Source organism: Pan paniscus, chromosome 10, assembly GCF_029289425.2.
Source record: "Pan paniscus chromosome 10, NHGRI_mPanPan1-v2.0_pri, whole genome shotgun sequence".
Lineage (NCBI taxonomy): Eukaryota > Metazoa > Chordata > Mammalia > Primates > Hominidae > Pan > Pan paniscus.
This window is the reverse complement of record NC_073259.2, coordinates 76,466,557-76,493,586: the sequence shown is the minus strand read 5'-3', so window position 1 is coordinate 76,493,586 and position 27,030 is coordinate 76,466,557. Positions and strand designations below refer to the sequence as shown.

The following is a 27,030-nucleotide window of genomic DNA, read 5'->3' as shown; positions in this document are numbered from 1 at the left end:
AAGTAGATAAAAAAGAGATCACATGACTGAATCTTGGAGCACTACAACCTACCATTTAGAACTTGAGGAAATAGATAGAACCAGTAAAGAAGTGTAGTTTCTTAGAAAGCTGTTTTGGTGGTTGTGTGGCAGCAGCTACCGTAAATACTGATGTATATATTGGAGAACTGCTTCCAAAGTGGAACAGGATCATTGTGAAAAAGCACAAATGAAGAAAGAGGCTTTTTTCTTATCATTGAAAAATCTGGGCCAGGTGCAGTGGCTCAGGCCTATAATCCCAGCACTTTGGGAGGCCGGAGCTAGAGGATCGCTTGAGCCCAGGAGTTCAAGACCAGTCTGGGCAACATAGTGAGACCTCGTCTCTATTATTTAAAAAAAAAAAAAAGAAAAAAAAATCTGTAGAAGATAGGCCAGTTACTCCCACAAGAGAAAATTAGGTTGAATTAGTTCAGGTTAGGGAAATTTGCTTAACTGACTAGAAAGCAAAGGGATTATATATTCCTGGGAATATAAGCAAAGGATAGAGACAAAGTTCCACAACTCTTGATACCACAGATATGCAAGTTATAAGTACATGCATTTATAAATTCACAAATCAGACTTATATCAGGATATGCATATTAACAGAATCATCTACACAATGCATATAAATACAGTTTGGCCTTCGGAATACTTTTTTTTTTCAGTGGCAATTGGTGTTAAGTTTCCTAAGTCACACAAAGAGAGATTATTTAACTCAGCAGGGTGCGGTGGCTCACACCTGTAATCCCAGCACTTTGGGAGGTCAAGGTGGGTGGATCACTTGAGGCCAGAGTTCGAGACCAGCCTGACCAACATGGCAAAACTCCGCCTCTAAAAAATATACAACACCAACAAAAAATTAGCTGGGTGTGATGGTGTACATCCATAGTCCCAGCTACTTGGGAGGCTGAAGCATGAGAATCACTTGAACCTGGGAGGCAGAGGTTGCAGGTTGCAGTGAGTGCAGATAGTGTCACTGCAGTATACCCTGGGTGACAGACAGAGACTCTGTCTCAAAAAAAAAAAAAAAAAAGAAGAAAAGAAAGATTATTTAACTCATGATGTAACTCAAGTGTGGGCCTAATTTTTCAATTTTTTATTTTTTAAAAATGCATCACAAGCTATTTTATTTCAGTGTATGGGAGTGTTTGACAGAGCAACATTTTTGTAAGCAAACCTTGAGAATATATTGCATGAGTGTCCAATCTTTTGGCTTCCCGGGGCCACATTGGAAGAAGAATCGTCTTGGGCCACACATAAAATACATGAACATTGACGATAGCTGATGAGCTACAAAAGAAAAAAATTGCACAAAAAAATCTCATAATGTTTTAAGAAAATTTACGAACTTGCGTTGGGCTGCATTCAAATCTGTCCTGGGCTGCATGTGCCAGCCGTGGGCTGGACAAGCTTGTATTAGAGCATGTTTCTTTCTTCATTGGTACTTACTGGTAGAAGACGAGATATCCAGCAATAAAAGGCAAATGTAAGCATGGTTTCTTTAAGATGCATCACAAGCTGTTTTCTTTCAAGAACGGAAGTGTTTGACAGAGAAACATCTTTGTAAGCAAATCTTGAGAACATGCTATTAGAACATGTTTCTGTCTCCATTGGTTCATATTACATGGCTTTACCTATGGAGCTATAAAAGGCAAATGTAAGTATGCTTCCTTTTTTTTTTGGAGAACGGAATCAAACAGATTTTATTCAACTTTTTAGATGAGGAAAACAAATGATACAAAATAAGTCATAAGAAATACTTTCTTATGCCACTATCTCAAACCACTTTCAGTGTTTTACAAAATGCTCACACAGCAAATATGAAAAGCTTCAACACACTCTTCCTTTGCAACTTGCTGCAATAAATGCAACATTAACAAACAACACATTTCTTCTGTATCAATCTTAAAAGTTGAATTACTAATTTTTATGATGTTACCCATAGATATTTTTATTCATATACTTTTAATGACATCATTGCCAATACATACATTATTTTCTTTAACTTTATTTTTACATTAAGCCAACATCTGTCATGCAGCTATCAAAAATCTTAGAGTAAATTACATAGGTTTGTAGTCCAATTTAGACTCTAGCTTGTCAGAATCAGCCACTTTTCTGACTGCTTTCATGAAGTCTTCCTGTACTACAAAATCATGATCAGCACGAATTGCGAACATGCCTGCTTCAGTACAAACATTTCTCAGGTCTACTCCATTAAAGCCATCTGAAAGCTTCACAATTGCTTCCTAATCTCTCTCACCATGCTTTGTAATGGGACCTGCATGGATTTTCAGTAGGTCTAATCTTGCTTGTTCATATGGCAAATCAATATGTATTTTTCTATCTAATCTTCCCGGATGCAGCAAAGCAGGATCCAGTGTATCCGGTCTGTTTGTAGTCATGATCATTTTAACTCTGTGCAGAGTATCAAATCCATCCATTTGATTCAGTAACTCCATTGAAGTACTCTGAATCTCTCTGTCAGCTGAAGTACCCTCAGAAAACGGACAACCACCAATAGCATCTATTTCATCCATAAAAATGATGCACGGTTTATGGTTCCTGGGATAATTAAACATTTCTCTGATCAAACAAGCACTTTCACCAATGTACTTGTCTACAATAGAACTAGATACAACCTTTAAGACATTGTAGTCCAGCTGGCTAGCAACAGCTTGTGCCAAGAGTGTTTTTCCCATACCTGGTGGTCCGTGTAACAAACAGCATTTTGGAGGCATTATTCCTACCCACTGAAATAACTCTGGGTTTGTAAGAGCTAATTCTATCACCTCTCTTAATTCCCAGATCTGTTCCGATAGCCCTCCAATCTCAGAATAAGAAACATTCCAGGGGTCCTCATGAGACATGTTATAAACCAGTGGATCCACCTCTCTTGGCAAATATCTCATGATAGTTAGTGTAGTCATATCCAAAGCGACTCCTGTTCCTGGCTTCAGCTTACTTTTGTCAAGCTGTCGACGACAACCCACAACACATCTTGGTCCATTTGTAGCTTTAACAATGAATTTTGCTTCAGTTAACTGTTGAAGCACTTCACCCACAATCTGCCCAACACTTTGTAGGGCCTTCAGATCATTTTCAGACTTTTCATACTGCTTGGTAAGTTCTTTCAATTGTTCCCTTAACTCGTTAAGACGGCCGTCGATCTTGTGCTCAAGCAGCTTCTTGCGGTAGTCCTGAAGCACCTTACCTCTAGAGTCCACCATGATGAGAAGCTGCTTCCTTTTTTTAATGATAGATTTAGTGCGTATAAGTGCAGCTTTTTTACATGGATATACTGTGTCGTAGTGAAGTCTCGATTTTTAGCGTAGCCATCACCTGAATAGTGTAAATTGTACCCATCACCTGAATAGTGTAAATTGTACCCATTAAGTAATTTCTCATCCCTCACCCCCTCCCACCCCAATTTTCAATTTCAATCATGTTCTTAAGAGTTTTTTTCAATTGCAATTCTTGTCTGTGCAACTAACTCATCTGATAGATAGACAATCAAAGCAGTATGTATAAGAAGAGCGAAATATTAACAGATTCTGTAAAAGCATAGTCTCCTTTTATCCTGTGGACCCTTGCACCACCTCCCTTCCCCTAGTGCTGCATCCCAAATTTGGCCAGCTAGAGGTAGGTCTCCAGTTCCCAAGGGGAAGTAGAGTCAGAGAACAAAGATATTGTTCCCAGTTAAGTTTGAAATGTCTTGATCTTCGCAGAAGACAGATTTAAAGAATAGGTCAGGCATGGTGGCTCACACGTATAATCCCAGCACTTTGGGAGGTCCAGGCAGGCAGATTACCTGAGGTCAGGAGTTGAAGACCAGCCTGGCCAACATGGTGAAACTCCATCTCTATTAAAAATACAAAAAATTAGCCAGGTGTGGTGGCACAAGCCTGTAGTCCCAGCTACTTGGGAGGCTGAGGCATGAGAATCACTTGAACCTGGGAGGCGGAGGTTGCAGTGAACCGAGATCACACCACTGCACCAGCCTGGGCGACAGAGCAAGACTCTGACTGAAAAAACAAAAAACAAAAAAAACAAAAGAATAATAGCAAAGAGATAGAACTCCTATGGGCTGGGTCATTGGGGGAGAATTGGAGAGGCCGAGACACTGACGGAGTGTTAGAAGTTACTCTCCCCTGCACGCCTACTTCATTTTCTGAAGATATGAATGGGGTGAATGTCATTTCTCCAAACATCACATATACTCAAGCTGCATCCTCTAAGTTCTAGAAAAAGCTCATTGTCTTCTCTGGCTTAGTTTCAGAGAAGCTCTATGATAAGTTTGTCACCAGCAGAACAACCAGGATGTCCAGTTGCCTATTGTGCTGGGGGAGAGTTGGGGCTTTGTGGAAGAAACAGTGGTTGGATCACTGTCTTTAGGAGGAAGGCTCTTCTTGCTCCCCTTCCATGTGGTAGTAGGATGGGCTGAGGCTGCCCCTGCTTGGGAGAGGCTGCTGCCCTTGGCAGACCAAGAAAGGATCAGCTGAGCCTTCTTTTGGATGTCTTCATCTTTTCATAGTTTTTTGAAGGGAGCCTTCTTCGTGCCCACAAACATAGATTTAGTACCCGCTTCTTTGTGCTCCAATACTGTCTCTATTACAGGACTTACTGCACCATCCACTTGTCTGTCCCCTACTAGACTTGTGAGCCCTTCGAGAACGAAGACCAAGTTACATTTGTCCTTATATACCACGCCAGGATGGTGCCTAGGTCATGGTAGGCAAGCTATAATTATATGCTATGTTATAAAGAAAAACAAATGCATTCACTCTCCATGCTGTTGAGTGCTCTGTTACCTGGTTGGAGTAACTGGAATAAGTAGAGGAGAGTGCAGGCCTATGCAATACAATGCGTTCTGTTCAACAGATGTTAAGTAACAATAACTGCAGCCACCTACAATGTGTCTTCTCATCTTTATTTCTTTTCCTTCAAATAACAGATTGAGGCCTATTTCCCCAGAAAGATGGATAATTGCAAGATTATCCACCTTACAATCTGTTAGCTAGTCCCCTTCTTCCTAAGACTTTTCCTGTCATCACTGTGACTGTAGCCTTGCCTTAAGTACATTTTATAGTTAGTTCCCTCTTTTGGCCACATTGTGTTCTTTGAAATCATGTCTTTGTAAAATGGAACATTTTCTCCTGTAGTGACAAGGTTGTAATTAAAACTAAAGGTTGACCAAAGACTCAGTATCAGATAAAATATAGTCATGATCAATAACATGTGAAAAAGACAAACCTGCAACTACAGTCCTCTAAAACAATTTAAAATAGTAAAATCACACCCCAAGTCCTATATAAAAGTCATAAGCACACATTGGTTATACAAAGATATGTGGAACTATGTAAATGTATGTAAAAACATAAAATTACATCCTACTTTATCATAAATTTTTCCTAAAACTAATACACATTAAGATGATGTTTTTAACACATTAATGAATAACAATTTATTCTGCTTTTAAATTAAAAATGGGGTATTGGAAGATGATTTAGATAGTTCGAGTCTCTTTTTAAAAAAGTCAAGTCTAAGCAAGTTTGAAGTTATGTTCCTTTTGCCCTTTGTAGGTTGTCCTCTTCAAAGTGGAGGCCTTCGAAGTGATTCAAGTGATTCCATAGTTGCACCCAAATTAGTAGGCTCAAGAAATGTTTCTTGTTGTTTATGGCAATGATGGTGTTTCTTTCCTCTTCTGAAAAGCTCACCCAATATTTCTAATCTTTTTCTTTCCTTCTCTTTTTCTTTATTTAAAGCTAAAGTCATAGTTGCTCAGTAGAAGACCAAACCAGAGCTAGGCAAGGACACGAAATGGCCTTAAATCCCTCAGGCTCTGCTTCCTTCTGTGAGTGATTCTTCCTTGATTTAATTTTTATTGTAGAAGCAATAAAACAATTGCTGATTGTGAGCAAACTCCACAAAAAGAACTTCAAAACATCTGGGACAAGATTTCTAAGAGGTCTGGCTGACCCTGCATAAAATTCAGTAAAACAATTCAATCAACATTTATTGAAGGCCTACTGTGTTCCAGGTCTGATGTGGGGCTCAGGAGATGCTGAGGCAAAGGGAACATAACTTTGGCCTTCAAGGAGCACCTGTGAAGCGTGGGTGTTAGGGAAACTGCACCTAAGTCTAGTTGTGAGAACTTCCTACAGAACGGTAGCAGACTTGGGTCATGTTCTCTGGGGTCTTCTCGTCATATGACTACCAGGTTTGTGAATGAAACTGATCTACAATCATGTCTGGTAAGAGGAAGGATATTTAGAAACTGTTATCCAATAAGCCTCTGTGTTTTCTTTCTTTCTTTTTTTTTTGAGACTGAGTCTCACTGTCACCTAGGCTGGAGTGCAGTGGCACGATCTTGGCTCACTGCAACCTCCACCTCCTGAAGCGATTCTCCTGGCTCATCCTCCAGAGTAGCTGGGATTACAGGTGCCCACCACCATGTCCAGCTAATTTTTGTATTTTTAGTAGAGATAGAATTACACTGTGTTGGCCAGGCTTGTCTCGAACTTTAGACTTCAAGAGATCTGTCTGCCTTGGCCTCCCAAAGTGCTGGGATTACAGGCATGAGTCACTGTGCCTGGCCAGCCTCTGTGTTTTCTAGTGAAATTTGAGGATTGGAATTTGCTTCATGTTTAATTAAGAAAACTCTCATAACCCCATTGAAAACATAAATAAGATTATCATAATGTTGGGTAAAGGCTGATAATATAGCCAGATAAAGAAATAAAAGGGTGAAACAGTAATGAGGAAATGAGCCCTTTGGTCTTAAATTGTGGAATGTATTGAGTAATTGTTTAAAGAGAACCAGATTGGCTGGGCGCAGTGGCTCATGCCTGTAATCCAAGCACTTTGGGAGACCAAGGCGGGTGAATCACCTGAGGTCAGGAGTTTGAAACGAGTCTGGCCAACATGGTGAAACCCCCGTCTCTACTAAAAATACAAAAATTAGCCAGATGTGGTGGTGAACACCTGTAATCCCAGCTACTTGGGAGGCTGAGGCAGGAGAATCGCTTGAACCTAGGGGGCAGAGGTTGCAGTGAGCCATGATAGCTCCACTGCACTCCAGCCTGGGTGACAAGAGCAAAACTCCATCTCAAACAAAAAAAAAAAAAAAAAAAAAAAAAGAAGGAACCAGATTGGATAGCCTAGGCTGGATTTACATAGTTTAACCAATATTCTCCCTCAGAGTTTTTAAGGGTTTTTTTCAGGAGACAGTAAGATGCACACTTCAATGAAAATAATATACATCTGTGTGCATGACAGTTTTCTGGGAAAAACAACTAGCATCAGGGATAAGATTATTTTCAAATAATGTGTCAAAAAACAAGACATGGAAGCAAAGAATGAGTGAGTGCAATTCACATGTTAATGCTTACATGGAATTCTGTTTGTCTGGAAAGTTGTTGCTGTGTGGCAGACTTATCTGCTTTTTTTTGCCTTATAAAATAATTCTCAAGTGACTTTTTGATAAGTGTGAATACAATTAGAAACAAGACCCCAAAGATTTTCTATTTCTCTGGAGCTATATAGCCCTGCATTTGAAACCATTACACTAAGCTTGTTACATATATATTTTTTGCACAGAATACATTTCTAAAAATAGGATATGACCTCAGCAGAAAATTAAGCAAAATCATGTGGTTGTCTTCATAAGCATAATGCTTTAGAAGTCAAAATATATGCAAATAAACCAGAAGGAGTCCTGAGAGCCACCTCCGCCCCCATGTCTCCATTGCAGTCTCTTCCTAACTCTTCTACTGTCCTGCCTCTGCTCCCTCCAGTTCAGCTTGCACATGGCCTCCCAAGTAATTTGAACAGGACTGACCTCTCCCGCACCAACCCCTTCAGTGGCTCCCTTTTGTGCTCAGTAAAGGCCAAACTCTTTAGCATGGCATGTGAGACCTCTGTAATCTGGCCTTTGAGGCTCATCTCCCCCCATTATCCAGCACACACATCCCCTATATTCTCATCATACTGCACCCTTCATGGAGCATGCCATGTAAATATCTTTATGCTTTTGCATAGAATATACCTTCTGCCTAAAAAGCAGTTCATATGTCACTTCTGAGAAATCCTTTCTAATTCTTTCAGGAAAGGAATGAGGTCCCTCTCTGCGTAAACGATCTCTATACCATCACTTGTCAAAACGCTTTATCATTATTTGTCAAAATGGAATCTTCTTTTTATGTCTCCATTGCTACTAAGACCCCAAAGTTTGAGACTGAAAATATGGGTGCCATGTACTACCATAATTCCAACATGAAATGCTAGACCACAAGGGCTGGGATTCGAAGACCTGTTTTGTGAGATCATTGTCTATTTCTGGGACTTAGAAGAGTTGAAGAGTCACAGGGAGAGGGATGATTTCTTCCAAGAGCATCGACTATAGGTAGTTTGTTTCTCTCCCTCTACCCACAATGAGGGACTGGAGGAAGAGACTTTCCTTTCTCCTTGAGTCAAGCAAGAGGGCTTCAGCAGGAGCATTCAAGAGAAAAACAGAAGTCTCATGGGGTGTGAGGGCTTCAGTTCTGTGCCTGAGAATATTGAGGTAAAAAGACTGGGGCTGGAGCCACCTGTCTGATGGCAGAGCACAGGGAGACAGACCTTCGCTGGGAATAAGCTGCACTTTCATTCATAAAAGCTGGCAAGACTGCATGAGTGTTTCTCATTGACCAGACATGGACTCACCAACACAGAACAGCCTGGAGCTATTTTTGGACCCTGCCCAAGAGGACAGCCAGAAGACAGGGAACTGTGACTTCAGTAGAGTAGGTATGAATGTGGATGGCTAGGGCCACAGAGAGGAATGAGAAGCCAGAAGACAGGCATTGCCCACATCAAGGGGCTTTTGAGAAGACTCCAGTGGGTGTACCTCTGTGGATCCCACAAAAGCACCCATGATAGGAAGGGTCAGCTCCAACATCCTCTGAGGCCAGAGAGCACCAATGCTCGCAAGAGTGCTTGACAGGAAGAAACCTCTTGCTGTTTCTCTCTGTCTTTCCCAGCTCCAGCCCTGGAAGAGCCAGAGTGTGGTGGGTTGTGGGGAACAGAGGAGAAGAGACGCACAGGGGAAGGATATAGAGGAGAAACTGACCACGGCCCTTCTTTCCCATTGCCTTCTCTCCAGCCTGAGGCAGCCCAAGTCAGGGAGCTGAGAAACTTTAACTTTGAGTGACAATTAAATTATTAAACTGAACTGAAATCTTACTGTTCTTGTGACTAACAGATACAAGGACTTTGCACTAAGAGTATTCAAAAGAGTTTATGGAAGCTGCCCAAGATTTCTTCCACTTTCCGTGTAGGGAAGTTCACAGAATGGGATTAGACAACTAGCAGAGAGAAAGACTAGAGTTTCTACCTGCCAAACCCCAACCCTAGTTTGGAGACCTACTTATTCAATGTACCAGTGACATTTGTTTATTAATTTGTTGCCTCTTCATACTGAGAGCTTCTTGGGGATAGAAACTCATATATTATATTCATCTTTATAAACCTTAATGAAGCAGTATCTGCCACATAGAAAATGTTTGTTGAACGAATAAATGAACAAATTAATTGATAAATGGGAGTGATATAGTATCACTGATACAGTATTCAGGGTCCAAAGCTGGGCTTTGCCACTGATTAGTTGTGGGTTCTTTGGCCAATTTCTTAACCGTGAAAGACTTGATTTACTTACCTTTTAAAGTGGCAAGAAAATAGTACTTACCTCATCAGATTTATTTGAGAATTAGTTGTGAGGTACTGTACTGAAAATTCTCAGCACAGTGGCTAGTACACAATGAATGTTCAATAAATGTAAGTTGTAATGTCATTTTGCTGTTGTTAGATTTGGAGTTGCATGGATTACTATGTAATGACCACTCCCCAAACCCAGCTGAGCCTGGTGTCCTTGATCTTGGTAGTATGCCCTTGACCCCAACTAGGCCTGGTGATCTTGATGCCTAGATCTCCCTGTTTCATCTCCTCAAGGAGGAAACTTTGTTTTCTGCTGGGCTGAGGAAGGGCAGTTACTTTGCTCCATTGGGTAGCAAAGAGTTCTGGCTGGTGGACAAACTGCTCTTACATGGACACTCAAATAACCCTCTGCTTTCTAGAGATATCTGGGACCTCTCATTCCTGAGTCTTTCTGGAGTTCTATAGCACAGGTCAGCCATCTTCTAAGCTCCTCCCAAAGCTGTTTCAGCTTCCTTGGCTTTGCTAAATCAGTTATCACCAACACTTCAGCTTCTGATATTTTCTTGTTTTTGCTTCTTCTTTGGCCTTGTGTGTACCTATACCTTTAACAAGGTCTTTTACCGTAATTCGGCAGAGGGTAGGGGAGATTGGGAAAACGCTACAATAAATATGAGTGTTCAATCTGCCATGGATAGCCTGAAGTATGTGTAACTTTAATAATAAGAAAAAATAAAGGTAGTTGTAAAAAAGAATTTATTTAGAGATATAAAATGTACTTGTCCATATTTTTATACATTTAAAGTTAATAATACAAAGAAATGTGTGCTATTTTGGAAAATAAACCACGTAGAAAATTAACACATCGGTCTTTTGATGAAGTAGCAATCACAAAGAGGCTGAGGTTATTAGAGAAGCCTTCGTGGCAGAGGTAGCAATTTTCCTGGGCTCTGAATAATGGGTAGAATTTGGTTTTATTAAGGATAGGAAATGGGTCTATAACTCATTGATACATTAGCAGTCATGTGTAATTCAGGGTTTTATCTACTGTAGTAGCATTGCCTTGAGCTTCTCAACATGCCTTTTCTTTGTTATCCTTCCTTTTGATAAGAGAACAAGACCCCAGCCAAAGCCAGAATGCCCTTTGGCTTCCAATGTGCAAGAGCCAGTAACTTACCCTTCTTCCCTCCCCCTTTTCTTTTTGCTTAAGCTAGTTTTAGTTGGATTTCAGTCATTTGCATCAGAAAGAGTCCCAACTGATATGACAGGGCAATGAGACTATATTTAACTTGAAATTTTCTTATTATTTATTTATTTATTGAGTTGGAGTCTCACTCTGTCGCTCAGGTTGGAGTGCAGTGGCACGATCTTGGCTCACTGCAGCCTCCGCCTCCTGGGTTTAAGCAATTCTCCCAGCTCAGCTCTCCAAGTAGCTAGGGGCGAATACCACCATGCTCAGCTAATTTTTGTATTTTTAGTAGAGACAGAGTTTCACTATGTTGGCCAGGCTGGTGTCAAACTCCTGACCTCAAGTGATCCGCCTGCCTCGGCCTCCCAAAGTACTGGGATTACAGGCGTGACCAACAGCGCCTGGCCTTAACTTGGATTTTAGAAGAACACAGTGGACAGAGCTAGAACTCAATGTATAGTCTAACTTAAAATTACAACTTGCAGATTGTTTCTCATTACATTTATTGCTGGTAGATAATTCTTATCCTTTGACTCAAGGCAGAATGGGAACAGACTTGTGTCTGCATTTTTCCCTTTGGAGCTTGTTATTTTTCTCATAACAGATGAATTATTTGTAAGCAAAAATTAAAGATAAAAATCAATTCCCATCATCTTAAAAATATGTGGTGAGCATGTCCCTAGAGTTATGAGAGTTGCAGAGTAATTCATCTGCAGAGTGCTGCTGGAAGGCAGAGCCCACCAATTCCCCACAGTTCAGGGTTAAGGGAACTGATCCTTTAATGCTTATAAATCAGAAGTTTTTGCTGCAGCAACCAGGGGAAACATAGCAAATCTTTAGGTGACATGGCAAATAACTTAATTATAGATAATTAGTAAATAACTACACACTATGGGTCTACTACTGTTTTCAGTGCTGTTTATGTATTACTAAAAACCCAAGGATGAAGTACTGTTACTGTCATCATCCCCATTTGCCGGATGAGAAAACTGAAGCACAAAGTTAAGCCAGGATAGGCCCTCTGGCAGTCTGATGCCAGCATGACATGCTCTTGATCATTGCACTACACTGCTCTAGGTTTTAGTCAATTTACAGAATTTTAAGTGTATATGCTCTAGGTTTTAGTCAACTTCCAGAACTTTAAATGTATAAAAATATGGACATGTGCATTTTATGTCTCCTTTGTTGTATAGCAAGTCTCAGGTCTACACTGACAAACCAAGAGATTGGGGTTTAAGTCAAAAGACAGTATTACTCAAATAATCAGGAAAAGGGGGAAAATCAATTTCTGCCTGAAATGCATTCCTCTATTTGTTTTAGTGGTAGCCACATGAATTTTCTTAGTTAGATTTTAAATATTGTTACTACAAGTCTGGACGTGGTGGCTCAAACCTGTTATCCCAGCACTTTGGGAGACTGAGGCAGGTGGATCACTTGAGGTCAGGAGTTCAAGACCAGCTTGGCCAACATGGTGAAACTCTGTCTCTACTAAAAATACAAAAATTAGCCAGGCATGGTGGTGCATGCCTATATTCCCAGCTACTCGCGGGGCTGAGGCAGTAGAATTGCTTGAACCTGGGAGGCAGAGGTTGCAGTGAGTTGGGATCGTTAATAATTTGTGAAGTCATTGTAGTACAATAAGAAAGATATTTGATGAGCTCCTAAAACCTCTGGAATTTCCTGAGTGAGGAGGGTGATAAGAGCATCTTTTGTTCTAATGAGGTGACTTTGGGAGGCCCATAGTTTCAGGATGGGAGCTGGTCCCCAGAAAGACCAAGCCTTGTTTAGAAGCCTGGAACTTTTTTAGCCTTACCTCCCAACCTCCAGGGAGAGGAGAGAGGCTGGAGATTGAGTTAATCACCTATGGCTGCAATCACATCTATGTAATAAGATATCCATAGAAACCTCTAATGATGGGGTTTGGTAAGCATGTTGAGGTGCTGGGAGGATAGCGTACCCTGAAAGGGCATGGAATCTCTGTGTCCTTCCCTTCCGCCGTACCTTGCCCTAAGCATCTCTTCCATCTGGCTATTCCTGAGTGGTACCTTTTACAATAAACTGGTAACAATAAGTAAAGCATTTTTCTGGGTACTGAGAGTCATTTTAGCAAATTATTGAATCTAAGTGGGGGGGTCAGGGGAACCCCTGAATTTATAGTCAGTCTAGCAGAAATGTGGGTAGCCTGGGCATTCACTGAGAGCTGGCATCTGAAGGGAGGACAATCTTATGGGACTGAGCCCTTAACCTGTGGGGTCTGGTGCTAACTCTGGGAGTCAGTGTCAGAATTGAATTGAGTTGTTGGAAAAGACACCACATATTTGGTTTCTGGTGGAAAGAAACCCCACTCATTTGGTGTCAGAAAACATGGGATTTGCTAGAACAGCCCTTACTAATATTTGGTTTGGGAAGAGAAAGGATGAAAGGGCGGGAATGAGGAAAACTTTGATCCCTAGATGGCTACCTAGTCACCCATAGTATGAAACTGCAGTCTCGTTGTGATCAGTTACTAAAGGTAAAAGTTAGGCCGGGCATGGTGGCTCATGCCTGTAATCCCAGCACTTTGGGAGGCCGAGGCGGGCACATCACCTGAGGTCGAAAGTTCGAGACCAGCCTGGTCAACATGGTAAAACCCTGTCTCTACTAAAAATACAAAAATTAGCTGGACATGGTGGTATGTGCCTGTAATCCCAGTTACTCGGGAGGCTGAGGCAGGAGAATCTCTTGAACCCAGGAGATGGAGGTTGCGGTGAGCCAAGATTGAGCCACTGCACTCCAGCCTGGGCAACAAGAGTGAAACTCCGTCATAAAAAAAAAAAAAAAAAATACTAAAGGTAAAAGTTACTGGTGGAATTTTGAAATGGTGGTAGACCTTAATTCCAAGGAGTTGGCAATTGGATTTGTAAGACAATGCAAAATAATAACAAGCATCCTAAATCTACAATCTCTTGGTTATTGTTATTTGTAATAGCTAAAATGAAAGTAAAAGTGTGAGTGCTGGGTCGGACTTTGATGGTGGAGTAGGCTCAGATTTTGGTTGGTCTGAGCTTCAGTCACTAGCCTCAAAACCACCCCTAAAGGGGAAACTTAAGCTGAGAAAGTAACTCTAAATCCTCTGGTCACCAAGAAGGTAGACCACATGGGGGAAAGACAAAACCAAAAAACGACTTAAGCCAATGGTATGGCGTGAAGGAGTTGTCTCATTTTGTGGATCAGTTGTCATCAGCTTCCCAAAAAACCTTTACTAAAATGGATTGTGAGAGTGACAAATTTAGGGGCAGTTTTTTTGGTTTTAAATGCTGCAGAGTGCAAGAGCAAGTTTGGTTAATACAGGACCTGCAGCTGACTGTGGAACAATTGCAGATGGCGAGACATCATCCAGACACACAGGAGGTTATTCTTGAGAAAACCGGCATCCTGGTGGTCTGGATAAAAGCCACTGTAAGGTGTAATTACCCAAAGATGGGGGACTGTTCAACTGTCTCTACAAAGGCCAGGCAGAACACCCAAGATGAAGCAGCTGATGTTCTGTAGGCAAGCTATGTCGGATTGACTTTATGATGACCAAGATATTCATCTGGGAATATGCCTGTTACCCAGGACATGGTAAATACTGTGAGTAAGGGGACCCTTCTTACATGGGCACCCCACGTAATCCTACTGCTGCAAAACTGAACAACGGTTTGAGTAGAACAAGTGTCTGGCGCCTAATGTGTGCTCTCAAATTGGTTTGAATCTTAGATACTTGTTCCAGATCCTGGTAGCAATGAACAAAACAGACAATTCATGGTCCCCATGGAGCTAATACTTTGATGTTCTATTACAGAAATGGACATGGGATGGAGACACCTGACATATTTAGAGAACTAGAGGCTCCTTCATTGCCAAAGGAATCTTGGGAATTTACAGCCGTAATTCTGTATTGTAATTATGGACAGAGCTTTATATCGGGTGGAGGTCAGTAGGACTGTTGGAATGCCAAAGTTGGCTCCCTGAGTTTGTCTTTGGCTATCGGGACATCCGTGCCACACTTTAGAAAATCTGATGATAATTTATTTTTATTTAAAAATTTATCTTACAAGTATTTCATCTGTTATGAGAGCAAAACACATTCCAGAGGGGAAAATGCACACATTCCTGTACTCCATGTCCGAGAAGGCAAAGTGAATACTTTCTGCTGCCAATATGCTTAATTAGGGTAGACAAGGGAGACAGTACCACTTAAAATTATGTTTTTGTAAAGTCACATAAGGAAATGGACATAATATTGAGTGGTCAGAAATCTATGTTCTAGAAATTTACAAAAATGCACTGGGTCTGTTTTATAAGAAGAGGAATTAAAAGAAACATGAGTGGGAGTTAAGTATTATTATAAAATGTTCTGCAGATTTAATAATGTAGTTCTTTAAAATTTGTCATTCCTGCACAGCAGGGAGATAAGACAATTATTTTTGGTGCTTTATGAGCATTGTTTAAATTATTCAGTATTCTCTTTTATAGCTAAATTCCTGAAGTAAAAATATATCAGAAAATTAATGTACTTTTATTTATACAATAACAATACCTTATAACTAAGTATGAGCTGATCACACTTAGGTGCTCTTTCATCAAATACTCCCAATGCTTTGAAATATAAATTATAACTGATATCACTTTAGGTATGAGGAAATTATGGTTCAAGAAGGTTTTATGATTTTCCCAAGATGCAAGTCGTGTCGTTGGGACCAGAACTTTGGAATTCTGACTAGAGATTTTGAGCTGGATAGATGTAGTGATCAAGAGAATGAGCGCTAATGTCAGTTGGATCTGGGGTTGTTCCCCAGCTGTATCCTTACTAATTACTTAGCCTCTCAATCCTCCACTTTCCTCTTCTGAAAATGGGGATAATATGACCTAACTCATAGCCTGGTAGTGAGGATTAAATGAGATAATTACTAAATGTGAAGTGCTTACTTGGCACATAGTATATATATGTTCAGTTAAGTATTGCAAATATTACTGATAAAGAATAAAGTGGAAAATAAAAGTAATGACTTAATATTGTCTTCTTATTTGGAAGAAAACAATAGATTAAAACAGTGGAGGCCAGGCATGGTAGCTCATACTTGTAATCCCAGCACTTTGGGAGGCCAAGGCAGGAGGATCGCTTGATTCCAGGAGTTTGAGACCAGCCTGGGCAACATAGTTGAGAGCACGTCTCTACCAAAAAAAATAAAAATAAAAATAAAAATTAACCAGTTGTGGTGGTGTGTACCTGTAGTCCCAGCTACCCAGCTACTGGAGGTGGGGGAGGCTCAAGAAGGAAGGATTGCTTGAGCCCAGGAGGTTGAGGCTGCAGTGAGCCATGATGGAGCCACTGCATTCCAGCCTGGGTGACAAGAATGAGATCTTGCCTCAAAAACAAACAAACAACAGCAACAACAACAACAAAAGCCTAAAAAGCAAAAGAACAGTGATTCTCAACTGGAGGCAATTTAGTCCCCCACCCCCATAGGACATTTGATAATGTCTGTAAACATTTTTGGTTGTCACAAATGGAAAGGTGCTACTGGTGTCTAGCTGGTAGAGGCCAAAGCTGTCAGAAAACATCCTACAATGCACAGGGCGGGCCCCACAACAAAGAATTATCTGGTCCAAGTGTCAGCAGTCCTGAGGTTGAGAAGCCCTGCATTAAAACAACAAGAATTCATTGAGTATACTTAAAAAAATGTATTTGTTTTTGTTTTTTGATAGAGATGGGGCCTTGCTATGTTGCTGAAGCTGGTCTTGAACTCCTGGTCTTAAGCAGTCCTCCCTCCTTGGCCTCCTAAAGTGCCGGGATTATAAGCATGGGCCTCCACACCCAGCCCTTATTGAGTATACTTTTAATGAGCCAAGTAAACATCACTTCTCTAAGCACAGAAGAATTTGAAAATAGGAGACAATATATTATCTTTGCGAGTGTAGGACACAAAAATTAGTGTAAGTAAATGACATAGTTTATGTTGGACATATGAATAGAATGATAATCTAGAGTTTTTGATAAGAAAGAAAAGTTACCCGTTAAGTTCTTTGTGGCTAAGAAGTGACAGTTTTCAAAACTGACAATTCATAGTTTATTTTAAAAAAATAAATTTTCATGTGATAGGATCACTTAAATTCATCAGCAAATGGCCTCCTTCGCTAGGTTTCCATCATTCATTGAATACTTTTCAATAGCCAGGGCTTTAGTAACACCAGTAAGATATGATTTGATGAAAATAAGTTATAGAAATTTGCATTTAAGTGAGGGCTGGATGCGGTGGCTCACGCCTGTAATCCAGCACTTTGGGAGGCCTAGGTGGGTGTATCACTTGAGGTCAGGAGTTTGAGACCAGCTTTGCCAACATGGTGAAACCCCGTCTCTACTAAAAATACAAAAATTAGCCAGGTGTGGTGGCACATGCCTGTAATCCCAACTACTCAGGAGGCTGAGGCAAGAGAATCACTTGAACCTGGGAGGTGGAGGTTGCAGTGAACCGAGATTGCACCACTGCACTCCAGCCTGAGAAACAGAGGGAGACCGTGTCTCAAAAAAAAAAAAAAAAAAAGAAATTAACTAAGTAACTAAGTAACTAAGTGGGAAATTAACTAAGTAAGAAAGTAACTAATTGGGAAAACAATGTAATTTAGATGTATTAGTATTAAGACCAAAATGCACTATTCTCCTACTTAGAAATCAGGAGACCCAGTACTTTTCACAGTGATCTTAACTTCCCTTAATTTGAATATCTTAAAACTAATTATATTATGAAAATGGAATCCCACATACCAATTCACTTAGAGGTATTGATCATGATGAACTAATTTCTCTAGATTTATAATCTGAATAATTTATTATTATGCAATACACCCCACATTAATGGCTTCTACAAAGTAAAAGCAAAAAACTAATCTTTCACCAACTTCTAATCATGTTTGAAGAACTTCCTGTATATATGTCAAAATCAGTCACCACAGAGCCCAGAGATATCAGATTATATAATGTGCTGGTGTAGAGAGCAGATATAAAGGGGTATTTTTTTAATTTTTAATTTTCGTGGGTACGTAGTAGATGTATATATTTATAGGGCATATGAGACGTTTTGATACAGGCAGGCAGTATTATAATGATCACTTCATGGAAAATGGGGTATCTGTCTCCTCAAGTATTTATCCTTTGCATTACAAACGATCCGATTATACTCTTTTAGTTATTTTAAAGTGTACAATTAAATTATTATTATATACTATAGTCACCCTATTGTGCTGTCACATAGTAGGTCTTATTCATTCTTTTTTTGTACCCATTAACCACCCCCACCTTCCCTCCCACCCCCCAACTACCCTTCCCAGCCTCTGGTGACCATTCTTCTACTCTCTATCTCTAGGAGTTCAATTGTTTTTATTTTAGATCCCACACGTGAGAACGTGTGATGTTTGTCTTTCTGTGCCTGCCTTATTTCACTTATCATAATCATCTCCAGTTCCATCCATGTTGTTGCAAATGACAGGATTTCATTCTTTTTTTACAGCTGAATAGTATTCCATTGTGTATAAGTACCACATTTTCTTTATCCATTCATGTGTTGACGGACACTTAGGTTGGTTCCAAGTCTTGGCTATTGTGAATAGTGCTGCAATAAACATGGGAGTGCAGGTATCTCTTTGTTATACTGACTTCCTTTCTTTTTGGGAATATGCCCAGTAGTGGGATTGCTGGATTATATAATAGCTTTAGTTTTAGTTTTGAGGAACCTCCAAATCTCCATGGTATTTGTACTAATTTACATTCCCACAAACAGTGTATGAGGGTTCCCTTTTCTCCACATTTTTGCCAGCATTTGTTACTGCCTGTTGTTTGGATAAAAACCATTTTAACTGGAGTGAAATGATATCTCATTGTAGTTTTTTGTTGTTGTTGTTGAGACAGAGTCTCACTCTGTCGCCTAGGCTGGAGTGCAGTGGTGCCATCTTCATTCACTGCAACCTCTGCCTCCCAGGTTCAAGTGATTCTCCTGCCTCAGCCTCCCAAGTAGCTGGGATTACAGGCATGCACCACCACGCTGGGCTAATTTTTGTATTTTTAGTGGAGACAGGGTTTCACCATGTTGGCCAGGCTGGTTTCAAATTCCTGACCTCAAGTGATCTGCCCACCTCAGCCTCCCAAAGTGCTGGGATTACGGGTGTGAGCCACCATGCCTGACCTCATTGTAGTTTTGATTTGCATTTCTCTGAAGATCAATGATTTTGAGTACTTTTCTTATACCTGTTTGTCATTTGTATGTCTTCTTTTGAGAAATGTCTATTCAAACCTTTTGCACATTTTAAAATCAGAGTGTTAGATATTTTCCCATAGAGTTGTTTAACTCCTTACGTATTCTGGTTATTAATCCCTTGTCAGACGGGTAGTTTGCAGATATTTTCTCCCATTCTCTGTGTTGTCTCTTCACTTTGTTGATTGTTTCCTTTGCTGTGCAGAAGCTTTTTAACTCGATGTGATCCCATTTGTCCATTTTCACTTTGGTCGCCTATGCTTGTGAGGTATTACTCAAGAAATTGTTGCCCAGATTAATGTCCTGGAGAGTTTCCCAGATGTTTTCTTGTAGTAGTTTCATAGCTTGAGGTCTCAGATTTAAGTCTTTAATCCATTTTGATTTGATTTTTGTATATGGTGACATAGGGGTCTGGTTTCATTCTTCTGCATATGGATATCCAGTTTCCCAGCACCATTTATTGAAGAAACTGTTTTTTATATAAATGGGTTTTTTAAAAAAATGAAGAATATTAAAGAAAGATGCATTGTTTCAGCTAAAGCCAGGCTTACCACCGTAATTGTACCCTGAACACTGTTTCAGGAAGGACCTCAAAGGTATCCATGCGCTCAACAAGGGGTACGGCATATGCTTCTCTAGTCCTAGCAGGGTCAGCCTGCTGCCATGGTTGGAGGTGAGGACCAGATGTGGTGCTGAAAGGAGAAGACTGGGGGTGGGGGAAGGGTGGTGGTATCATTCATTCAGTATGTATGTACACGTGTGTTTATTATTTATCCAGTTTTTAAATAGTGTGAGAATACACATCATTTAATATATATTTATTGATCAACTAATATGTGCCAGGCCTGTGTTTGTGCTGGCAACAGAACAGTAATGAAGGCGGAAGAGAAAGAAAGGGAGACAGCTTGACAAGGAAACACCTGGCTCCCCCAACCCTTCATAAGTTCACACATTTATAGGTTGGTGGGGGAAAAACTTATCTAAACTGAAAATTAGACAAACTATTTATTACACACAGTACACTAACAAAATACATAAATACAAGAACAAAAGGTAAAGTGGATTATGAGTAAAAGAATAACTGTAGGAAGTAATCTAACCTAGGGGGTCAGAGGAGGTAGCCAGTAGGTATAGTCTTGCTTAGTGTAAAACAAACAAAACTCCCACAAAAGCAAAACCATGGCTTTGGTTTGATAAACAGCATAATTCAGATATCAAATATTCCTAGTTAAGTGTGTGGTTCTAGGCCTTTAAAAGACTGAATCATGCGGCAGGTGGTGGTTATTTTCACCATGAAGTTGGTAGAACAAACCAAAGTTGACAGGATATCAAAAATCCTGATTGGCTTTAGTTACTGAGTGACTGCTGGGAGAAAAGTGGTTTTAAGAAAGGGTGAGATTGGTGTGTAGGCAAAGAGCTGGGAGAGAACTCCAGGTCTAGGAGATAGTTTGGAAGGAGTAAAAAGCAAACAAGAGGTAAACAGAATGATGTGATGGGTGGAAAAGCACAGGAGCCCGTGGGGAAGACTGGGCTTTAAGGGCACAGACAATGAAACCAGCTAGAAGGCAGGAAGTGCACCCTGGGGTGGCCCTCCGGTACAGGAACCTGACCTGGACAGGAAGTGAAGGGTATCATCTGAGGAGCAGGAAGGGGAGATGTGAGGGAAATAAGTGTCCACTGCATAAACCTTGCTAGAGCTTTTATCCTGTTACAGGGTTGTAGGCAGCTTGGAGCTTCTCTAACAAAATAATCTGGCCTGCTGGGAGGTATTTGTGAGCGACAAGAAGGGAGACGAGAAAGGTTAGAGTGTGGGCAATTACCATGGGGCTCTGTCTTGTCTCGGCTCCCTTTTGGGTGACATAAGATCTTTGTCTTGGATCCAAACAGGATGAAAATAAGTCTCATTTCCTCCCCTCTCCCAACCCCCTTCCTCCCATGATGAAATGATCTATATGGGACTCTTGGTTCACATAAATCTTTGTGCTTTAATAAAAACTAAAGGTTCAGGAGTGGGAAGTGGTTAAGAAGTTGTTTGCTGGGGATTATATCAATAATTCATCCTGTTTAGACTGAAGAATGACAATGATAAAGAAGTTAAAACAAAAAACAAACAAACAAACCCACTAGGGTAAATGGGGCAGGGGAAATTGAGAAGTGAAAATGAAGACAGAATTGAACATATGTGAATATAAACTTTTTTTTTTTTAACCAGCTGTAAACAAAGTGGTATGAGGAAAGATGGGAAGAGATATAAAAATAAACAGCATTAAGTTAAAGGGGGTAATTATAGGAGCCAAAATGAGAGGTGAGTGTCGCAAAGGATCCAGCTAACTTTAGAGACTTGAGAAGTTTCTTCAAACGTTTCCTTTCAGGACACTGTGGGGCTTTCAATCTTTCAGGATTTAACAAGACCCTAAATGTATATGCCTTAAATTCACACAAACACACACTTTTTTTGTTTGTTTGTTTTTTCCTGTTGGGGGAGAAGAGAGAGTAGGAGATGTATTCTTTGTTGTCATTTGGAAAACAGCTTCCGGTACATTTTATTTACTTTTAAAAGCCCTGGAGAATAGTCAGCAAATAGAAATTGGTTTGCAGAAATAACATGGCTTCCTGGAACTTAGGGGGAAGGAAATGGGTGGTTTCTTTAATTACTATAGTATTTGTTTAGTATAGTGTGTCTTACAACTAAAGATAGAATTCCGGCTAATGTCCAGGAGGGAAGGTGAATTTGGATATTAATGAATTCGGAAGCTTCATACAGTTGTGTTGAATTTACAGGTTAAGTAAGACAATAATGCTCTTTGTTTTCCCTATCCTGGCCAGATTAGAGTGGACTGAAGTTTGTTTTCAGATATCTAATCAGTTTAAATTCAAGTGCATTATTATTTACATATGAAGAGCTAATGACTTTAATGTAAGCAAGTAAGCTTATTTACAACAAAGAAGTGACTGGGTGACAAGAGGAGTGTCGATATTGCCTTAATTAGTTGATTTGCCAATTATTCTTTTCTGCTGGGTGTGATAGTACTTTTCCTAATGAGCAGCAGAAACAAGAATGCTCCAGCAAAAGCGATTTTAACACAGTAGTAGCAATAGCTTCTTGGCCATTTTAGGTCCATTAGTGCTGAAGTTGTCGACTTTATACAATTTTTCAGACTTCATAAGATTGAAGAACCAAGTGTATTCCTGTAGGTTTATCCTATTTATTTATCAGCTATGTGACTTAGCTCAAGTCTGAGAAGCTTAAAAGGCATTTACTGAAAGTGGAAATAAATTAGATGGCAGGTTTGAACTTAAAGAAGAATTAAAAATATGTCCCACAGCAGTGCCATGCATTTATTTCTTCAGGCTTCTTAAAGACATTGATTGGTAATAGATGCATCTGCGCTCATTGGTGTGGGAAGCCCTGGGGGAATGGCTAGAAGGCGCCTTCATTTTCTTTTGTGTAGGTTTGCATTTCTTCTGTATTTGAAAGTCGTGATACTGAAGAAATTCAAAAATCCCCAGGAGATTCCATGTCCACATAACAAATGCAAACTTATCTTTACTTTAATGTGTTCACTTCTCATAACCCCTTGACTGGAACCCTTCACTTCATCCAGTCTGAGAGTCCTGTAAGTTTCTGCCGCAGGCATGCACATTCCTGACACCACGCTTTTGCTTGGCTGTGCCTCCTGCCCAGAATGCTGTCTATTCTCTTACGCACATCCTCTTTGTATCCCATTTTTGTCCTATTTCTTCCTGATTCAGAGAGGGTGGTGATTGGTGGATATGGCTAACATTTATTAAGTATATCTCATGCTTTACATACTGTGGTGGCAATTTATGTGCATTGTTTAATGATACCCCCGTTTTACAGGTAGGGAAAGAGAGGCTTACAGAATGTCACTGGGCTCACACTAGTAAGTGGCACAAAGCCAGAATATAAATCTAGGTCTTTCTGGTCATTTCTGGACTTAATCTTATAGTGCCTTGAATTGTTTCTTAGCTATTGCATCTACTAAGGCCTTATTTCTCTAACCAGATTGTCAGTGGCTAGAGGCAAGGAGCTTATCTTTTAGTCTGCATACAGCAGGCCCTCAATAGTGATAGCCTTCTATTAAAGTGAAAAATAACATGTAAAACGTTAAAGGATTTTTATTATTTGGTTAAACACTGGAAGAAAGAAACAAATCCCAGGAAACTAATTTCTCAAAATTACTGCATGAACACAAGACACTGTGGTTCTTAGTGTGATCAGTACCACTCCCATGGGTGTCTGGAAATGTGGGGGCAGTCCTTAGGTTGTCAGGATTCTGAAGGTATCATGCAGTTAGTGTGTGGTAGACAGGGACGTCAAACACCTTGCAGAAAGTAGGACCGTTCTGCACCCTGCAGGGGCCCAATAAGGGAAGCAGCACCTGGAAAACATGGACCCAGATGCCAGATTGAGTTCTAACCTGCCTCCACCTTTTACTAACTGAGTAAATCTTTCTCATGTTAACTATGTGCCCTCTCCACTCCTGGCACATGGTTAGTGCCCAAAAGCATCAGCTCATAATTACTATCCTCTAGAAAAGTGTCCCCCATGGCAAGACATGATCTTTGCGGAGTGAGAGAACTTACTAGACTAATAGTAACAGTGTAAAAATCAAGGTGTAATGAACATACAGAGTGGAATAATAGATATTGGAAACTCCAAAAGATAAGAGGGTGGGGTGGGAGTGGGGATGAGGGATGAGAAATTACCTGTTGGGTGCAATGTACAGTATTTGGGTGATGGGTACACAAAGAGCCCAGACTTCACCACTACACAATATATCCATGTAACAAAACTGTACTTGTATTCCCTAAGTCTAAAAAAAGAAACCAAAACTAAAAAAAAAAAAAAAAAAGAGAATCAAGGTGTGTCCCAAAACAGTGCTTCTCAAACCTTAATGTGCTTACACATCTCCTAGAAATCTTGTTAAAATGCAGATTCTGATTCGAGGTGGGGCTAGGATGGGACCAGAGTGTCTGCATTTCTGATAAGCTCATGATCCCAGAGCTGCTGTTGGGTACCAAAGTTCTAAAGTACCTTGAGGGAGAAGCCAACTTAATAAGTGAAATAATGAAGCATTTATTACATATCTACTATATAACTTAAATGACAAAAATAGAGTAATGGAGGTTGGATATAAGGAGTATAGAATTTGATTTCTTCACAGAAGGAGCTTCCATCTGCTTTGCCACTTTTATCTGAGAGACAGAGAGAAAGAGAGAGAGCACACACATTTTCCGTAGATAACTATATTTTTCAAGGGAAAAAGGCAGAGGGGTTATTTCTTATGTGTGTTTCCTCACACAAAAAGGCCATTTTGGGTCCCCAAATAATTTTAGAGAAGGTATTATAACTAAATAAAGGAAAAACTTGGCAGCCATTCTTGGATGCAGGGTGTAAGCCTTGCATATCTCAGAACTAGTACGAATGGTGTGCATTTGGGTGTTTCTCTGTGTGTGCAGTTTTACATGTCTGTGTATGAGCTGGAAAGTGTATTGGGCCATTGCTAGGGAATTGATTTCTTAAACATCACTAGAGAAGAGGGATATTTTCCCTGATAAAGATTAAAGCGTTAAGTTAAGGGGCAGGAGTTCCTAAGGCAGCCTTGACTAGGAACTTTGCATATTACAGGCAGTCGATGTTATTTGAATGTAGTCATTGAGAGAAGAGACTACTCATTATCCACTTAAAATACTTCCTGGCTGCAGCATGGTGTTGTATGGAAGCCAAAGCAATTGGCTTTGCATTTGGCCAGCTGATTTAGCAAGAAATTTCGCAAATGATGCAGTCCTTACAGATGGTGCTGTTGGGTTTTTTAGAATGTTTTAAAACACTGATGGATTTGACCATGAACTGAATTTCCAGTCTCTTAGATTCACCTCCAGCCACCCCTTGACGATCTCCATGGCAACTGGAGACAAGGAGCAGACCTTTTCTGCAAACTTATGATGAATGATTTCCTTTAAAAACCACTCGCATAATAAAAATGTTTTGGTGTAAACTTAGCCAAGGGGAACTCTTGAAACTTTCAGTTTCTTTGCCTAACTCTGAGTTACTTGAGTCACATTTTTGCATGGTTCTTGATTGACTTTCTGGTGCTCTGCCTGGAGGTCTTTGCTTATCTGTGAGTTGCCTGAGTCACATTTTTACATGGTTCTGGTGCTCTGCCTGCAGGTCAAGAAGGAGCCAGTATCTCCAGGAGGAGTGAGAGAGTGCTCTGCCAGTGTGAAGTGTGAATCCTTGAGAGGCTGTGGCAAGGGTCCATGCCTGAATGTGTAGAACAAGAACAGCTGGAGGCTGTGGCTTTCTCCAGGAAGAGGTTTCTAAATCTGCCTCTTAGAAGATATCAGAAAGTTAAAGGTACTGTACCATCTTCACAGGCCGAATTCTTACTCAGATCTTTACAACAGGGACTGGTCCTGATCTTTGCTGTTGACTGCTTTCTTGTTTTCTTGGTTTCTATTTGAATCATCACCTTTTATTCGTCTTCCTTGGTGCCCTTTTGGTTGTGCTTATTTCGGCTTTATGTAAGCAGCATCTCTGGATGCATAAATGAGGCAGATAAAATTCCCCAGGGTGACTGATCTGCCCTTCATCTATTTTGAGCACTGCAAAGAAGTTACCATGGCCCACAGCATAACTCAATCAGTGTAAGCCAGTGAGCACATTCTGAGTTTTTTTTTTTTTTTTTTTTAAATAACCTTTCCTGGAGGCATTTGGCATAAGCTAAGCTTAAAGGCACATGATTCAGTCATTGATTATTCAAGACATGTCATACTTAGGCTTTTCTAATAACCATATTGTCACTGTCAACTAGATATTGAGCTCTGGTTTCTAATTTTGCACTGGAAGCTGTACAAAGTCTATTGTGTTCTGTGTGCGTGTGTGTGGCTCTGGCAATGCAGAAATGGCAACAAGGAAGTCTCTAGCACCCATGAAAATACTGATGAACACCAATTTGCTTTCTCTCAGTCAAGCCATCTTTCTTAAGACAACCCTTGTCCTGTAGCTTGAACTGTTTAATCCTGTAGCTTGAACTGTTTAATCCTTGTATATCTTCCATCCTTTCCACCCTCAGGGAACCTCCATAAGGTGAGGACAATGTGTCTTTTTTACCACCTGCTATTGTCTAAATGTTAGTGTCCCCCTCAAATTTATATGTTGGAACTAATACCCAATGTGATAGTATGAAGAGGTGAGTCCTTTTGGGAAGTGATTAAGTCATGGATCAGTGCCTGTGTTAGTCAGGGTTCTCTAGAGGGACAGAACTAATAGGATATATATATATAAAACCAACTCATATATATATATATGAGTTTGTTAAGGATATGTAATAGGATATATATATATATATATAAAACATTCGTATCTATCTATCTATCTATCTATCTATCTATCTATCTATCTATCTATATGAGTTTGTTAAGTAGTATTAACTCATACGATCATGAGGTCCCATACCAGGCTGTCTGCAAGCTGAGGAACGAGGAAGCCAGTCCAAGTGCCAAAGCTGAAGAACTTGGAATTCAATGTTCAAAGGCAGGAAACATCCAGCAGTGGAGAAAGATTTAGGCTGGGAGGCTAGGTCAGTCTAGCCTTTTCACATTTTTCTGCCTGCTTTATATTCTGGCCACACTGGCAGCTGATTAGATGGTGCCCACCCAGATTAAAGGTGGGTCTACCTTTCCCAGCCCACTGACTCAAATGTTAATCTCCTTTGGCAACACCCTCACAGACACACCCAGGATTAATCCTTTGCATCCTTCAATCCAATCAAATTGACACTCAGTATTAACCATCACAGTGCCCTCTTAAAAGAGGTGCCTTGCCCTTACTGC

General features: G+C 40.3%; 1 pseudogene; it reads right to left on the bottom strand.

Annotated features, from left to right (window-relative positions):
- Positions 1 to 1,972: 1,972 nt before the first annotated feature.
- On the bottom strand, positions 1,973 to 3,260 carry LOC100980583 (26S proteasome regulatory subunit 10B-like; annotated as a pseudogene).
- Positions 3,261 to 27,030: the final 23,770 nt, after the last annotated feature.